Source organism: Mandrillus leucophaeus, unplaced genomic scaffold, assembly GCF_000951045.1.
Source record: "Mandrillus leucophaeus isolate KB7577 unplaced genomic scaffold, Mleu.le_1.0 Scaffold64, whole genome shotgun sequence".
Classification (NCBI taxonomy): domain Eukaryota; kingdom Metazoa; phylum Chordata; class Mammalia; order Primates; family Cercopithecidae; genus Mandrillus; species Mandrillus leucophaeus.
In genome coordinates, this window is record NW_012106919.1 from 1,675,522 (window position 1) to 1,680,671 (window position 5,150).

The following is a 5,150-nucleotide window of genomic DNA, read 5'->3' on the forward strand; positions in this document are numbered from 1 at the left end:
ATTTTTTATTATTTATTTATTTATTTATTTAAGACAGAGTCTCGCTCTGTCGCCCAGGCTGGAGTGCAGTGGCGCAATCTCGGCTCACTGCCAGCTCTGCCTCCCAGGTTCACGCCATTCTCCTGGCTCAGCCTCCCGAATAGCTGGGACTACAGGCGCCCGCCACCATGCCCAGCTAATTTTTTTTGTATTTTTAGTAAAGACGGGGTTTCACCATGTTAGCCAGGATGGTCTGATGGTCTCAATCTCCTGACCTCATGATCCGCCTGCCTCGGCCTCCCAAAGTGCTGGGATTACAAGTGTGAGCCACCGTGCCCGGCCCTTTATTTACCTTTTTTTTTTTTTTAGAGACAGGGTTTTCCTGTGTCACCCAGGCTGGTCTCCAACTTCTGGGCTCAAGCAATCCTCCCACCTCGGCCTCACAAATGGGAATTCTCATTCACTGTTGTGAAAGTGTAAATTGCAGTGAAATTAAGCATCTGTGCCTCCTAAAACCAAGCAATCCCAGATAAATTTGCACTCTTAAAGGTCAGGTATGAAGATGTTTGCGGAGGCATTTTTTGATAGCATGGGTTCAAGGTACTTAGATGTTCATCACTGGAAGAACAGGTCAGTAAATTGTGGAGGCCATCACTACAAAATACAGTGCAACACTTTGAAGGAATGAACTATGCATATCTATATAGTAACAAGGGCAGATTTTTTTTTTTTAACATGAGAGTGTAAAAAAAAAAGAAAAGAAAAGAAAAAGAAAAAAAAGGCCAGGCGCAGTGGCTCACTCCTATAATCCCAGCACTTTGGGAGGCCAAGGCAGGCAGATTACAAGAGGTCAGGAGTTCAAGACCAGCATGGCCAACATGGTGAAAGCCCATCTCTACTAAAAATACAAAAAAAAATTAGCCGGGCGTGGTGGCAGGCACCTGTAATCCCAGCTACTGAGGAGACTGAGGCAGGAGAATCACTTGAACCCAGGAGGTGGAGGCTGCTGTGAGCCGAGATCACACCATTGCACTCCAGGCTTGGCAACAGAGGAAGACTGTCTCAAAAACAAACAAACAAACAAAAAACCCAAAGAGGTCTAAAGTCCATTGTATTATTCTCAGCAATTTACTCCCTTCTATCTTTTGCCATAAAACTTGCAATGCCAATACTGCCAATGGATATATTTCCTCATCCCATTGTTGGGTTTAGATAGCATTTGTGGGAGCAGATGTGACACATGCCAATTCAAGTTGAAGTTTTAAGAAGCATCACGAATACTGCCCATTTTTTTTTTTTACTCTTCTTTTTGCAAGAAAATATAGCATGTCCCTCATGAGTATGCTCCTTCAGCCCAGATCCTAAAGTGAGAAGATGGAGGAAGAGAACTTCAATCTCCAACCACAATTACTGGTTTTTAGGATTTTATATTTTAGGATTTTTTTCTTACAGATGGAAATCTAACACAAGTTTTATATCAGAATATCATTTATAAAACTTAAAAATGAGAAATACACATGCAAACAACATAAAAGACTACATATATATCCAGGGGCATATTTTAGTTACATTAGAGTGGATGCCTATTACCAGGGGCAGGAATAAGAGTGGGAAATGGGATACAGGAAATAAAGAAACAAACAAGAGAGACACCTCGCACAGGTTGATGATGATCCTGTGTTAAGAACTAAGCAGTAGCATTAACTCAACTCTCTGCATGTGATGTCCAAAGACAACAAAAACCTCTGGAGTGACAAGTAACTGTTGGAGGAAGGTCCTGGGGGACTTGGAAGAGGAGGGAATTCACTATCCACGTAGAGAAAATCAGCCTTGGGATCACCTCCTTATTCTGAGAGAGAAGCTGAGAGGAAGGATTCTTAGAGATTCTGTTTTCAATGTAACCTGTACCAAAGGTGTTCTTCCAAGTGTGAGTGAGAAAGGGGCTCAAAGAGAGAGAGAGATAACAGAATAATAAATTACTTTTTTCTCAAATAACTCATATTCTTAATGAAAAAACTAAAATGCCCATTTTTGTATTTCAAATCCTACTCATCTATCAAGGTCTAGGCCAAAATCTACCTCATCCAGAAAGATCTCCCCTGGATTCCCAATAGCTCTCCCCTAAATAAATCTACAAATCACTCCTCTTTCTGCTGAAAATCCATAGCATTTATTATGTTAAGTTGTACCTGTGTTTTCTTTTCTGACCAGACTGAAGGATCCTTGAGGACAGCAGTACCTGGCATACCTACACATAGTCGGCCTTCGACAAGTGTTTGCAAAGGTACATGATAATTAAAATGTCAGACAACCAATTATAAAAAATAAATTGGCCAACACGATGGCTCACACCTATAATCCCAGCACTTTGGGAGGCCAAGGCAGGCAGATCATGAGGTCAGGAGTTCGAGACCAGCCTGGCCAACATGGTGAAACTCTGTCTCTGCTAAAAATACAAATATTAGCTGGGTGTGGTGGCAGGCACCTGTAATCCCAGCTACTTGGGAGGCTGAGGCAGAAGAATCACTTGAACCTGAGAGGCAGTGGTTGCAGTGAACCAGCCAAGATTGCACCACTGCACTGCAGCCTGGGCAACAGAGCAAGACTCCATCTCAATAAACAAATAAATAAATAAATAAATAAGTCAAATAACAGATCAGATAGCATTTCAGAAGAGGCTAAGAACATGTTGAGCTGTTCAGGAAAGACTACATGGAAAAGGCCTTTAAAGAAGGGCAGGAATCAGCTAATTAGAGACAGGAAGAGCATTTCAGGCCAAGGGAAAATGCTAAATAAACATTAAGAGTTAGAAGGATTGGAGGGAGGGCTGGGCGTAGTGGCTCATACCTGTAATCCTAGCACTTTGGGAGGCCAAGGCGGGCAGATCACTTGAACTCAGGGGTTCAAGACCAGCCTGCGCAACATAGACCACATCTCTATAGAAAATTTTTAAAATAAAAAAATCAGCTGGGTATGGAGGCCCACACCTGTGGTCCTAACTACTCAGGAGGCTAAGGTGGGAGGATCACTTGAGCCTGGGAATTTGAGGCTACAGTGAGCCATGATTGTGCCACTGTACTCCTGCCTGGGTGACAGAGCAAGATCCTGTCTCAAAAAAACAAATTCCAATAAAATAATTTTATTTATGTTCATAAATGTATTAGGGAAAATTGAGGATATGAGTTTCATAAACATGGGAGTGAGAACAACTTCCTAAGTAAGATAGTAACCTGGAAGCCATAAACATATATGTATGACAAGTCACATAAATAAAAGAAAAAGAAAAAGTAACAGAATAGGAAAAGACATTTTAAAAATATATACAAAGGACTTATTTTCCACAAGATATAAAGAAACTATTACAAATCAATATTAAAAAGACACTCAAGATTTAACAGTTTCCTATCTGGCATGTAAAAAGCTTGGAAGTCATCACTCCATCCTAACAGTAAGTAAAAACCTGAACAAACTGAAAAATCAACACTCTTCTTACATCCACCAGAGTAGTGAGGCCACAGGGCAAATCACTGCCTCCTAAATTGCAGAGACAGGCAGGCAAATGCAGGGAATCACAACTTACCAGAGCAGAAACCCATGAGCAGGAACCAGTACCAGGACACCGAAACCTGAGCTGTAATTGATGAATTGCTGGAGACTCAGTATGGACAACTCTGAGAATTAAAAACTCCAGGGGGAAGTCAGTCATGGGAGGACCCCACATATTGTGAGTTTTACCTCCTAAAGCTCACCAGGCTCTCACAGTAAATATCAGAAAAATATCCCCTGTGCTCCTGGCTGGGGGAAGGAAAAGTAACCATTTCTTTCTTTCTTTTTTTTTTTTTTTGAAACGGAGTCTCGCTCTGTCGCCCAGGCTGGAGTGCAGTGGTAGGATATCTGCTCTCTGCAAGCTCCGCCTCCCGGGTTCACGCCATTCTCCTGCCTCAGCCTCCCGAGTAGCTGGGACTACAGGCGCCCGCCACCATGCCCGGCTAATTTTTTGTATTTTTAGTAGAGACGGGGTTTCACCGTGTTAGCCAGGATGGTCTCGATCTCCTGACCTCGTGATCCGCCCGTCTCGGCCTCCCAAAGTGCTGGGATTACAGGCTTGAGCCACCGCGCCCAGCCTACACAATCCCTATTTTATAAAAAAGTGTTGAATATTCCATGTAATTTATTGAATACTAAAGTGAAAAACAATGTAAGTATTGAAGCAGTTTGTGGAAATAAGTAATTCAAAATCTAAACTGGGCTGGACGTGGTGGCTCACGCCTATAATCGCAGCACTTTGAGAGGCTGAGGCGAGTGGATTGCTTGAGGCCAGGAGTTCAAGACCAGCCTGGCCAACATGGTGAAACCTGTCTCTACTAAAATTACAAAAATTAGCCAGGTATGGTGGCACATGCCTGTAATCCCAGCTGTGTCAGGAGGCTGAGGCACAAGAATTTCTTGAACCCAGGAGACAGAGGTTGCAATGAGCCGAGATTGTGCCACTGCACTCCAGCCTGGGTGACACAGAGAGACTCTGTCTCAACAACAGCAACAACAAAAATCTAAGCTGTTGGTAGACGACTCATATACAAACTTTTTTAAAGAAACAAAATCTGTCCAGGTGCGGTAGTTCACGCCCATAATCCCACCCATTTGGGAGGCCGAGGCGGGCAAATCTCTTGAGCTCAGAAGTTCGAGGCCAGCCTGGCCAACATGGTAGAACTCCATCTCTATCAAAAATTTAAAAATTAGCTGGGCAGGGTGGTGCACGCCTGTAATCCCAGCTACTTGGGAGGCCCAGGCTGGAGAATCATTTGAACTAGGGAGGTAGAGGTTGTAGTGAGCCGAGATCACACCACTGCATTCCAGCCTGGTCGACAGAGCGACTGTCTCAAAAAAACAAACAAAACAAACAAACAACAACAACAAAAAAAACCACACACAAAAAAACCTCTAAAATATTTTGAGCCTTAAGGGAACACAATTATGGCACCTGAGTCACATGACAGGCAGCCATAACCTTTGTTTCTCTGATTAGACGGGCCTTCTTCCTTATCTGCCTTGTTTCGTAAATGTTGTAAATAACTAAAGAGTGTTTAGTGACATTGCACTATGGAAAGGAAGACTCCTTCCTTCTTTATTTACTTACTGTATTTTTTATTATTTATTTATTTATTTATTTA

The 5,150-nt window shown here is 42.6% G+C and overlaps 1 protein-coding gene across 2 annotated transcripts in view; it reads left to right on the forward strand.

Annotated features, from left to right (window-relative positions):
- WNT2B (wingless-type MMTV integration site family, member 2B) overlaps positions 1-5,150 on the forward strand; it is a 67,203-nt gene that overhangs the window by 30,168 nt on the left and 31,885 nt on the right. Inside the window, exon 2 of one of the 2 annotated variants that reach the window (XM_012000739.1) lies at positions 2,191-2,263. The exons of the other annotated variant lie outside the window; for it this stretch is intronic. The gene's annotated coding sequence lies outside the window, so the exon portion shown is untranslated. The remainder of the gene's footprint in view (positions 1-2,190; positions 2,264-5,150) is intronic. 2 annotated transcript variants of the gene reach the window in all.